Below are 13,168 nucleotides of genomic sequence, written 5' to 3' on the forward strand. Positions count from 1 at the left end.
TATCTGCTGTTTTATACATCCAAGCCCTTTTGGCCACAGTGTGACATTGGGAGCTAATTTTTAGCTGATTATCCACCACAACCCTCAAGTCTTTTTCAGAGTCACTTTTTCCCAAGATAGAGTCCTGCATCCTGTAAGTATGGCCTGCATTCTTTGTTCCTAGAGGTATAACTTTACATTTTACTGTATTGAAATGCATGTTGTTGTGCCCATTTTACCAAGTGATCTAGATTGCTCTGTATCAGTGACTTGCCTTCTTCATTATTTATCATTCCTCCCATCTTAGTGATCTGCAAATGTTCGGTGATGATTTTATGTATTCTTCCAGGTCCTTAATAACTATGTTAAATAGAGTAGGGTCACGAACCAATCCCTGTGGGACCCCACTAGAAACACCCACCCAATGATGATCCCTGTTTACAATTACATTGTAATTGTAATGTGGGATTGTAGCTAAACTTAAATTATAATGTGGAGGTTGGCTAAACGTAAAACTCCCGAACAGCAGAAAATACAGAGTTGAAGTAATGCTGTGGGAGGTGTTGTCTTAATTCTGCATGTCCTGGTTTGGAAATGTTCAGTTTAGCCCGTCTCCACATTCTGGAAGGGCACAAGGCAGCACTAGGTAGACTTACATCTACATTAATTAGCTGTGAATTTCCCATCTTTTTGAGAAAGCTGTGGAAGTGAGGGGGGCATAGTTGGTGGGAACACATAGGAGGGAACCTCGTGAGGTCTTTCTAGGCACATCTCACCATCAATGAGCTACCAGCCGCAAGTAGTGCTGTAAAGACCGTGATCAGGAGGGAAGGTTGTAGCTAATGGGTTGTGAAGAGTGTATTTAGCAGCTGGAGACAGCAAGGGGAGAGGAGACATAGAATCCCTAGGCCACATCAGGGACTACTGTGGGGAAAACAACTCTGCACACCCACCTGTACATAGGAGGCTTGCATAAGTTAGAAATGGCTCATGTCTATATTAGTGGTGGGTCTCTTTTCCTGGTCTCGGTGCTGTTGGACAGAGCTTGCCCGTTTTTAACGCTCTCCAGTCTCAGCATTGTATTTCTGTGGCATACATTGTTCCCAGCCTCAGTTCCAGACCCAGTTCATCAAGCTTAGTGCTGCCAGCCAGGAGTTCAGTGAGCCTCTCCTGGCTCAGAACCACTTCATCCTGACTGGGACTTTTGCACTGGCCACACTGGTGTTATTTTCAGTGTGGCAGCTAGTTCCTCCCACCTCCACCTGGCCCATACTACCATACCAGATTTCACATCCCTGACAGAGTACTACCGAAACTGTCTCAGAGCAAGATCCAGGGAGGCGGGTAGATGGCATTGGGAGTACACTTGTGGGGAGCTGAACATCTCTAAACTTCACATACCACTCGCACTTCCAAAAGGAGCTTCATTGTGGCCCAGATACTGAGGGAAAGGCTGGTAGAAAGCCCTAAGGTGCACAGCACATATCTCCCAATGAGTGAATTGGAACTCAAGCTGCATGTGTTTAAGGGGAGAGCTTGTTCTCCAAACTCACCTTACTCAGGGCTTGTCTACACTGGCAAGTTTCTGCGCAGTATAGCAACTTTTTGTGCTCAAACTGCAGACGTGTACACACTGCCAAGCTACTTTTTGTGCAAAAACTCCTCAGTTGCAGTGTTGCAAAAAAACCACCTCAACGGCTATTTGCATAGAGGCTCCAGCGCTCTATTGTCAGTGCAGACACTTGATTGCTTTCTGTGCTGTAACTGGCCTCTGGAGCTGTCCCATAATGCCTCAAGTGACTGCTCTGCTCATTGTTTTGAACTCTGCTGCCCTGGAGACATGCACCCCTCCCCTTTCAAAGCACTGTTTCTGACAGCCATTGCGTGCTGTACTGATCTGCTCCGGGACACAAAGCAAACCATTATTGTGGAATGCTCGTGCTGTTGAACACAGGCGTGTGTGTGTGTGTGTGAGAGAGAGAGAGAGAGAGAGAGAGAGTGCTGTGCAGAGAGCCCAGGGAGGGAGGCGGGGGCTGATGTCGGGGTTTCCCCCTCCCCCTGCCTCAGAACTGGTTGCTTCCTGCTCCTGTCTGAACTTACAAGTCAGCATGCTGATGCACTCTCTGACCCCAAACCACAGTCTCCCCTCCACCCCACACCCACACTCCCTGTCACACACACTTTCTCCCCCACCCGCTTAGTTGAATAGCAGCTGGCAAAGTAGTAGGAGGACCATGGAAGAATGGAATTGCACCGTGTGATGCTGTGCTTTCCCTATGAGGCATTGCAGACCCTTCCCAAAGCACCCTGAGGCCAGCTGCACAGTGGGCTAGATACCACAATGCACTGCTGTCTTTGCCATTGCAAGAGCTGCTAATGTGGATGTGCTCCAGCATCACAAGGAGCACAGTGTAGACAAGCAATGGCAGTTTAATTCCAGTGTTTTAATAAAAGTGCCAGTGTAGACATTTTCTGTGTGTCACTTACACAGGAGTTCTGTGGAAACAATAGCTCAGAGGTGAGACCTGTCCATGAGCAGAGTAGCTAAAAGCTTTTGTAGTGCAATAACTTTTGAAATATTTCTAAACAGGTCCTTGGTACCCTTGAATAGCTGAGTTCAGGATCAGTCCAGCAATATAAATTTTGAAGCACTGAGCCATAGCTGGTTTTTTTTCCCCCTTGCCCAGTGCAACAAATGTTATAAGAATCTGAACTTTCAAACCAGCTCATTTTTGTGGAGGGGGGCACTGTATCCTGACCAACTAATCCTAAATGTGCCCCATAAAGTCTGTCCCAATCCCTGCTGCACTTAGAAAAGTTGGCTCATAAACAGAAATCTCTGCTCAGTATTAACTACGGAAGTTATTATCACTCCTCCCTAATAGTGGTTGCATTTGTAGCCCCAGGTGAGAGCTCTAGTTAGGAGATATGAGAATATCTGTTGTCCAAAGGGCAGGATTGGCACTCATAATATTTAGGTAGGGTTTGGTTCATGAGCCACTACCTGTTTCATGTAAGACACAGCTGGCTGTGATGCACGCTGAAATCCCTTAGTTAATTGGCACAGTTTAACACACCAGGCTCCAGGTGCCCTAGTATCATAGTGCATGTGTAAAGCATTTTCTGACGTGCATCGCAACCACAGGCCAATTTACAGAGCTGAACGGACCCTGTGAGAAGTTTTAATATATTGCTTCCCCTGGAATTGGGTGTCAGATATAGTTGAGGTCATAAGAATGGTCATACTGGGTCAAACCAACAATTCAATCAGTCCAGTATCCTGTCTCTGACAGTGGCTGGAGCAAGTTGCTTCAGAGGGGATGAAGAGAATGAAAAGAACAAGACAATTATCAACTGAACCATCCCCCTGTCCCAGTTTCTGGCAGTCAGAGGGTTCAGGGATACCCAGAACATAAGGTGTTACATTCCCTGACATTCTTGGCTAATAGCCATATATGGAACTATCCTCCACAAACTTACCTAATTCTTTTTTAAATCCAGTTATACTTTTGGCCTTTTCAACATCCCCTAGCAATGAGTTCCAAAGGCTGACTGTGTGGTGTCTGAAGATGTACTTCTTACATTTGTTTGAAACCTGCTACCTGTTAAATTCATTGGGTGACCCTTGGTTCTTGTGTTATGTGAAGTGGTAAATAGCACTTTCACTTTCTCCACACCATTCATGATTTTATAGACCTCTGGCATATCCCCTCCTTAGTTGTCTCTTTTTGAAGCTCATCAATAAGCTAAGATTTTGTCATGGTTATTTTTAGTAAAAGTCACAGACAGGTCATGGGCAATAAACAAATTCATGGAGCCCGTGACCTGTCTGTGACTTTTACCAAAAATAACTCTACAAGCTGGGGGGGTGGGGGTGGGGGAACGGAGGCATGGCCCTGGTTGTATTCCCTGGCGGAAGCCATGGTGCAGGGGTGCACGGCCATGGTTGCAGCCCCTGGCGGAAGCGGGGCAGGAGTGCATGGCCCTGGCTGCAGCCCCTGCCACAAGCTGTGTGGGAGGGGCACACCGCCCTGGTTGCAAATCCCGCGGAAGCTGCGGGGCAGGGGTGCATGGACCCGTAATAGCCCCTGGTGCAAGCTGCAGGGCAGGGGCGCATGGCCCTAGCTGCAGCCTCCGAAGAAGTTATGGGGGTCTGGTAAAGTCACGGAATCCAGGACTGCCATGACCAAATCGTAGCCTTAATCATCAGTTCCAGTCTTTTAATCTTCCTCTGTATGGAAGTTTGTAACCCTAATCGTTGTTGCCCTTCTCAGTACTTCGTCCAGTTCTACTATATCTTTTTTTGAGATGGGGTTGTCGTGGTGCCTGGAGTGACTCTCAGCTGACAATAACCAAACTCAGGACAGATTGTCAGAAAATAGGGCAAACATCCCCAAACTGGTGGTGTAGTCTGTCATTAGATTCACTAAGCCAGTAATAAAGAGTACTGCTGGATCACTATATTAGTTTTACCCTGGAATACAGATAATTCCCTTCCTGCCCCTTTTTATTACCCAGACAAACTGGACTTTATGGTGTAAGGTTATTAAAATTAAAAACACAACACATTAGGTTTTTCCAGTCCTAAAAGACCAGTCATTCACTGAAGGTCACTGGATGATGTCAGGATCTCCCCAAAAACAACACTTGAGCCAAACTCTCTAGTAACTAAACTGTAAGTTATTGTGTAAGAAAATAAATTAGTTATTAAAAGGTCAAAGCAGAGAAAATATATTACGATTGAATCAGAATCATAGAAGATTAGGATTGGAAGAGACCTCAGGAGGTCATCTAGTCTAACCCCCTGCTCAAAGCAGGACCACCCCAACTAAATCACCCTAGCTAGGACTTTGTCAAGCTGGGCCTTAAAAACCTCTAAGGATGGAGATTCCACCACCTCCCTAGGTAACCCATTCTGGTGTTTCACCACGCTCCCGTGAAATAGTGTTTCCTAATATCCAACCAAGACCTCCCCCATGGCAACTTGAGACCATTGCTCCTTGTTCTGTCATCTGCCACCACTGAGAACAGCCTAGCTCCATTCTCCTTGGAACCCCCCTTCAGGTAGTTGAAGGCTGCTATCAAATCGCCCCTCACTCTTCTTTTTTGCAGACTAAATAATCCCAATTCCCTCAGCCTCTCCTCATAAGTCATGTGCCCCAGCCCCCTAATCACTTTTGTTGCCCTCCGCTGGACTCTCTCCAATTTGTCCACATCCTTTCTATAGTGGGATGCTGAATACTGGACGCAGTATTCCAGATGTGGCCTCACCAGTGCCGAATAGAGGGAAATAATCACTTTCCTCGATCTGCTGGCAACGCTCCTACTAATGCAGGCCAATATGCCGTTAACCTTTTTTGGCAACAAGGGCATACTGTTGACTCATATCCAGCTTCTCGTCCACCGTAATCCCCTGGTCCTTTTCTTAAGAACTGCCACTTACCCGGTCAGTCCCCAGCCTGTAGCGGTGTGTGGGATTCTTCCGTCCTAAGTGCTGGACTCTGCACTTGTCCTTGTTGAACCTCATCAGAATTCTTTTGGCCCAATCCTCCCATTTGTCTAGGTCACTCTGGACCCTATTCCAACTCTTCAGTGTACCTATCTCTCCCCCCAGCTTGGTGTCATCCGCACACTTGCTGAGGGTGCAATCCATCCCATCATCCAGATCATTAATGAAGATGTTGAACAAAATCAGCTCCAGGACTGACCCCTGGGGCACTCTGCTAGATTCTGGCTGCCAACTAGACATCTAGCTGTTGATCACTATCTGTTGAGCCCGACAATCTAGCCAGCTTTCTATCCACCTTATAGTCCAATCATCCAATCCATACTACTTTAATTTGCTGGCAAGAATGTGGGACCATAACAAAAGCTTTGCTAAAGTCAAGGTGTATCATGTCCACCGCTTTCTCCATATCCACAGAGCCAGTTCTCATCAGGTTGCTCAGGCATGACTTGCCCTTGGTGAATCCATGTTGACTGTTTCTGATCACCTTCCTCTCCTCCAAGTGCTTCAAAATGGATTTCTTCACGATCTGCTCCATGATTTTTCCAGGGACTGAGGTGAGGCTGTAGTTCCCTGGATTATATGAGTCTAGTTATTAGCAGAGATATAAAGTCTGCTAATTCTCCATAAATCTCTTAGTCCTTCCATGAATCTTTCAGGGAGTCCCAAAATGAGTTTTTGGGGATCTCAGTTCAATGACTCAAACTCCCCTTTTAGAGTACAGCAGATCAGAGATGTTGGATTAGTCCCATGAATCCATATTTATAGCTATCGTGCACAGAGAGTAAGCTGCCAGGTGTCTTCACAGAAAACCCATCACAGCATGTGTTTTCCTCTGACAAAGAATAGATACTTGAGTCTGTGAAAAGTCCCAGTGGCACTTGCTTTGAAGATCAAAGGCTTCAGCCTTGTAAACACCATGTGATAGCCAAACAGTTCTCTATTAAGTAAATTCACATCTAAATGCTAAATACATGCCTTTTGATCCAATGACAATTGAGTATAGTTGCATACATACTGTAAAGATAGTATGGAGTTACAAGACATGAAAATTATTTAGTAACTACGCGTTCTTCTTCAAGTGCTGGTCCCTATGTGGATTCCAAATGTGGGTGTGCATATGCACCAGAACTGTTCATAGTGGTGTCTGTTGACCCATGCATGCGTCGGCCATGTGGTACATCCAAGGCGAAGAAAGGGGGTGGTCTCTACACCATTTTGGACCTTCTCTCCCTGACAAATTCATGTGCAACTTCCGTTTTTGTATGGTGACGCTCCCCCTTATCCTTCCATGCCTTTTCCGTGGCGCCTGGTTCACGGTTCTTGATATGAAAGACGCTTGTTCATATAAACATCCATCCCACGCATCACAAGTTCTTATGCTTCATGGTGGGCACCTTCTGTTATCAGTTTTGTGTCCTCCCCTTTGGGATTGCCACCCCCCCATGTCTTCACAAAGGTCTTCGCGGTTGTGGCAGCTTACATGTTGTGGCATCTTCGCAAGCAGGCTGGCTAACCTAGTGAGGAGGGCTTTAAATTAGGTTCACTGGGGGAAGGAGACCAAAGCCCTGAGGTAAGTGGGGAAGTGGGATATTGGGAGGAAGCATGATCAGGAGAGCGCGAGAGGGGAGGGCTCCTGCCTCATACTGAGAAAGAGGGACGATTAGCAAGTTATCTTAAGTGCCTAAACACAAATGCAAGAATCCTGGGAAACAAGCAGGGAGAACTGGAAGTCCTGGCACAGTCAAGGAATTATGATGTGATTGGAATACCAGAGACTTGGTGGGATAACTCACATGACTGAAGTACTGTTCAGGAAGGACAGGCAGGGCAGAAAAGGTGGGGGAGTTGCAATGTATGTAAGCGAGCAGTATGACTGCTCAGAGCTCCGGTATGAACCTGCAGAAAAACTTGAGAGTCTCTGGATTAAGTTTAGAAGTGTGAGCACCAAGGGTGATGTCGTGGTGGGAGTCTACTAAAGACCACTGGATCAGGGGAATGAGGTAGATGAGACTTTCTTCCGGTAACTCACGGAAGTTACTAGATCGCAGGCCCTGGTTCTCATGCGAGACTTCAGTCACCCTGATATCTTGCTGGGAGAGCAATACAGCAGTGCACAGACAATCCAGGAAGTTTTTGGAAAATGTAGGAGACAATTTCCTGGTGCAAGTTCTGGAGGAACCAACTAGGGGCAGAGCTCTTCTTGACCTGCTGCTCACAAACCGGGAAGAATTAGTAGGGGAAGCAAAAGTGGATGGGAACCTGGGAGGCAGTGACCATGAGATGGTCGAGTTCAGGATCCTGACACAAGGAAGAACGGAGAGCAGCAGAATATGGACCCTGGACTTCAGAAAAGCAGACTTTGACTCCCTCAGGGAACTGATGGGCAGGATCCCCTGGGAGAATAACATGAGGGGGAAAGGAGTCCAGGAGAGCTGGCTGTATTTTAAAGAATCCCTTATTAGACTGCAGGGACAAACCATCCAGATGTGTAGAAAGAATAGTAAATATGGCAGGCGACCAGCTTGGCTTAACAGTGAAATCCTTGCTGATTTTAAACACAAAAAAGAAGCTTACAAGAAGTGGAAGATTGGACAAATGACCAGGGAAGAGTATAAAAATATTGCTCAGGCATGCAGGAGTGAAATCAGGAAGGCCAAATCACACCTGGAGTTGCAGCTAGCAAGAGATGTTAAGAGTAACAAGAAGGGTTTCTTCAGGTATGTTAGCAACAAGAAGAAAGTCAAGGAAAGTGTGGGCCCCATACTGAATGAGGGAGGCAACCTAGTGACAGAGGATGTGGAAAAAGCTAATGTACTTTTTTGCCTCTCCCTTCACAAACAAGGTCAGCTCCCAGACTACTGCACTGGGCAGCACAGCATGGGGAGGAGGTGACCAGCCCTCTGTGGAGAAAGAGGTGGTTCGGGACTATTTAGAAAAGCTGGATGAGCACAAGTCCATGGGGCCGGATGCGCTGCATCCGAGAGTGCTAAAGGAGTTGGCGGATGTGATTGCAGAGCCATTGGCCATTATCTTTGAAAATTCATGGCGATCGGGGGAGGTCCCGGATGACTGGAAAAAGACTAATGTTGTGGCCATCTTTAAAAAAGAGAAGAAGGAGGATCCTGGGAACTACAGGCCAGTCAGCCTCACCTCAGTCCTGGAAAAATCATGGTGCAGGTCCTCAAGGAATCGATTCTGAAGCACTTAGAGGAGAGGAAAGTGATCAGGAACAGTCAGCATTGATTCACTATGGGCAAGTCATGCCTGACTAATCTAGTTGCCTTTTATAATGAGATAATTGGCTCTGTGGATGAGGGGAAAGTAGTGCACATGTTATTCCTTTGCTAAAGTAAAGCTTTTGATACGGTCTCCCACAGTATTCTTGCTAGGAAGTTAAAGATGTATGGGCTGCATGAATGGACTATAAGGTGGATAGAAAGCTGGCTAGATTGTCGGGCTCAACGGGTAGTGATCAATGGCTCCATGTCTAGTTGGGAGCTGGTATCAAGCGGAGTGCCCCAAGGGTCGGTCCTGGGGCTGGTTTTGTTCAGTATCTTCGTTAATGATCCGGAGGATGGCATGGATTGCACCCTCAGCAACTTTGCAGATGATACTAAAGTGGGAGGAGAGGTAGATATGCTGGAGGGTAGGGATAGGATACAGAGGGCCCTAGACAAATTAGAGGATTGGGCCAAAAGAAATCTGATGAGGTTCAACAAGGGCAAGTGCAGAGTCCTGCACTTAGGACGGAAGAATCCCATGCACTGCTACAGACTAGGGAGCGAATAGCTAGGCAGCAGTTCTGCAGAAAAGGACCGAGGGGTTACAGTGGACGAGAAGCTGGATATAAGTCAACAGTGTGCCCTTCTTGCCAAGAAGGCCATTGGCATTTTGGGATGTATAAGTAGGAGCATTGCCAGCAGATTGAGGGACGTGATCGTTCCCCTTTATTCGATATTGGTGTGGCCTCATCTGAGTACTGTGTCCAGTTTTGGGCCCCACACTACAAGAAGGATGTGAAAAAATTGGAAAGCGTCCAGCAGAGGGCAACAACAATGATTAGGGAGCTGGAGCATATGATTTATGAGGAGAGGCTGAGGGAACTGGGATTATTTAGTCTGCAGAAGAGAAGAATGAGGGGGGTTTGATAGCTGCTTTCAGCTACCTGAAAGGGGGTTCGAAAAAGGATGGATCTAGGCTGTTCTCAGTGGTAGCAGATGACAGAACAAGGAGTAATGGTCTCAAGTTGCAGTGGGAGAGGTTTAGATTGGATATTAGGAAAAACTTTTTCCCTAGGAGGGTGGTAAAGCACTGGAATGCCTTACCTAGGGAGATGGTGGAATCTCCTTCCTTTGAGGTTTTTAAGGTCAGTCTTGACAAAGCCCTGGCTGGGATGATTTAGTTGTGGATTGGTCCTGCTTTGAGCAGAGTCTCTTCCAACCCTGATATTCTATGATTCTTATGTGTTGACTCGGGCATTCCCTCTTTCCTTACCTCAATTATTGGCTTCTTGTTGCACCCTCTCAGACCAGTCTTCTCCACACAATCTGGACCCTCTATGCCCTCCTGGACTACCTAGGTATCTGCATCAATAACACAGAATAGAGAGTGTACAATGCTCACTTTATATTATTATTTTTATTACAAATATTTGCACTGTAAAAAAGATGTTAAAAAATCTAGAAGTTGAAGCATGAAAGGGCATACGAATGTTTAGTATATGTGGCACGTGAATACCTTTGCAACGCCAGCTACAACAGTGCCTTGCGAATGCCTGTTCTCACTTTCAGGTGACGTTGTGACGGGTTGGATCACAGGAAACCCCCTTGGAGGCTGCCTACTGATGTGCCAAGACTACTTCTGCTCCTGCTTTCCTGCCCTGTCAGGTTAGGACTTCAGTGCCCTGCCTGGTTTGAGCCAGACCCGCTAGCCTGCTGCAAACCCAGACCCAGGTCTGAACCACGTCCCCTAACAGCTGTAGGCTTAACTGAAAGCTGTTTACAGAAGTGTTCCTGTCTTTAACACTCAGATGCCCAACTCCTAATGGGGTCCAAACCCTAAATAAATCCTTTTTACCCTGTATAAATCTTATACAGGGTAAACTCATAAATTGTTTGTCCTCTATAACACTGACAGAGAGAGATGCACAGCTGTTTCCCCCCTTCCCCTCCCCAGGTATTAATACATACTCTGGGTTAATTAATAAGTAAAAAGTGATTTTACTAAATACAGAAAGTAGGATTAAGTGGTTCCAAGTAGTAACAGACAGAACAAAGTGAATTACTAAGCAAAATAAAATAAAACACACACGTCTAAGTCTAGTACAGTAATAAAACTGAATACAGATAAAATCTTACCCTCAGAGATGTATTAATAAGTTTCTTTCACAGACTGGACGCCGTCCTAGTCTGGGCACAATCCTTTCCCCTGGTACAGCCCTTGTTCCAGCTCAGGTGGTAGCTAGGGGATTTCTCATGATGGTCGCCTCACTTTGTTCTGTTCCACCCGCTTATATATCTTTTGCATAACGCAGGAATCTTTTGTCTCTCTCTGGGTTCCCACCCCCTCCTTCTCAATGGAAAGCACCAGGTTAAGGATGGATTCCAGTTCAGGTGACATGATCACATGTCACTGTAAGACTTCATTACCCACTTGCCAGCACACAGGTATACAGGAAGACTTACAAGTGAAACAGAGCCATCTACAGACAATTGTCCTGATTAGTGGGAGCCATCAAGATTCCAAACCACCATTAATGGCCCACACTTTGCATAATTACAGTAGGCCCTCAGAGTTATATTTTATAGTTCTAGTTTCAGTTACAAGAGTGATACATTTATAGAAATAGGATGACCACACTCAGTAGATTATAAGCTTTGTAATGATACCTTACAAGAGACTTTTTGCATGAAGCATATTCCAGTTACATTATATTCACACTCATTAGCATATTTTTATAAAATCATATAGAGTGTGTCACAGTTGTAAATAAGAAGCGGGCAGCATTATCTCCCGTAAAAATGTAAACTTGTTTGTCTTAGTGATTGGCTGAACAAGAAATAGTACTGAGTGGACTTGTAGGCTCTAAAGTTTTACATTGTTTTGTTTTTGAGTGCAGTTCTGTGAAAAAAAAATTATACATTTGTAGGTTGCACTTTTACAACAAAGAAATTGCATTACAGTACTTGTCTGAAAGTGAATTGAAAAATACTATTTCTTTTGTAAAAGGAAATCATTTCTCACTAATCTATACAATTAATTATTTGAGGGTGTCAACAAGCACATGGTCAACATCCAAAAATATCTATAATAAATTTAAATTGGTTGCCTGTTATTGTTTAACAGTGCGATTAAAACAGTGATTAATCACAACTATTTTTTAAAATCTAGTTAATTTGTTTTGCGTTAATCGCTTGAGTTAACTGCGATTAACTGACAGCCCTAGTTTTCGGAGAACTATCCACAGTGACTCCGAGAGCACTTTCTTGATTGGTGGCAGCTAATTTAGACTCCATTTTGTATGTATGTTTGGTATTATTTTTTTCGCTGTGCATTACTTTACACTTATTAACATTAAGTTTCATCTGCTGTTTTGTTGCCCGGTCGTCCAGTTCTTGTGATCCCTTTGTAACACTTTACAGTCTACTTTGGACTTAACTATCCTGAGTAATTTTGAATAATCTACAAACATTGCCACCTCACTGTTTACTCCCTTTTCTAGATCATTTTTGGACATGTTGAACAGCACTGGTCTCAGTACAGATCCTTGGGGGACCCCATTATCGCTGTGAAAACTGACTGTTTATTTCTACTATAGTTTCCTATCTTTGAACCAGTTACTGATCCATGAGAGGACTTTCTCTCTTCTCCCATGATTGTTTAGTTTGCTTCAGAGCCTTTGGTGTGGGACCTTGTCAGTGGCTTTGTGAAAGGCCAAGTACACTTTATCAACTAGATCACCCTTGTCGATGTGCTTGTTAATACCCTCAAAAAATTGTATAGATTATTGAGGCATAATTTCCCTTTATAAAAGCTGTGTTGACTCTTCCCAACATATTGTGTGCTTCTGTGTGCCTGCTCATTCTATTTGTTACTGTAGTTTCAACCAGATTGCTTGGTATTGCAGTTAGGCTTACCAGCCTATAATTACTAGGATTGTAGCTGAACCCTTTTTAAAAAATTGGCATCACATAAACTTTGCTCCAGTCAGCTTGTACAGAAGCTGATTTCAATGATAATTACATACCACAGTTAGAACTAGGAGTACTTGTGACACTTCAGAAACTAACATTTATTTGAGCATAAGCTTTCATGGGCTAAAGCCCACTTAATCAGATGCATGTAGTGGAGAATACAATAGGAAGATAGATATATACACACACAGAGAACATGAAAAAATGGGGGTTGCCATACTAGCTCTAACGAGACCAATCGATTAAGGTGGGCTATTATCAGCAGGAGAAAAAAAACTTTTGTAGTGATAATTAGGATGGCCCATTTCAATCAGTTGACAAGAAGGTGTGAGTTACAGTAAGGGGAAAATTAGCATGGGGAAATAGTTTTTAGTTAGTGTAATGACTCATCCACTCCGTCTTTATTCAAGCCTAATTTAATGGTGTCCAGTTTGCGGATTAATTCCAGTGCTGCTGTTTTTCATTGGAGTCTGTTTTTGAAGTTTTT

General features: G+C 44.7%; 1 protein-coding gene across 16 annotated transcripts in view; it reads left to right on the forward strand.

Annotated features, from left to right (window-relative positions):
• Positions 1 to 13,168, forward strand: part of LZTR1 (leucine zipper like transcription regulator 1) — a 280,121-nt gene that overhangs the window by 47,558 nt on the left and 219,395 nt on the right. The window lies entirely within an intron of this gene.

This window comes from Chelonia mydas, chromosome 21 (genome assembly GCF_015237465.2).
Source record: "Chelonia mydas isolate rCheMyd1 chromosome 21, rCheMyd1.pri.v2, whole genome shotgun sequence".
NCBI classification, from domain to species: Eukaryota; Metazoa; Chordata; order Testudines; family Cheloniidae; genus Chelonia; species Chelonia mydas.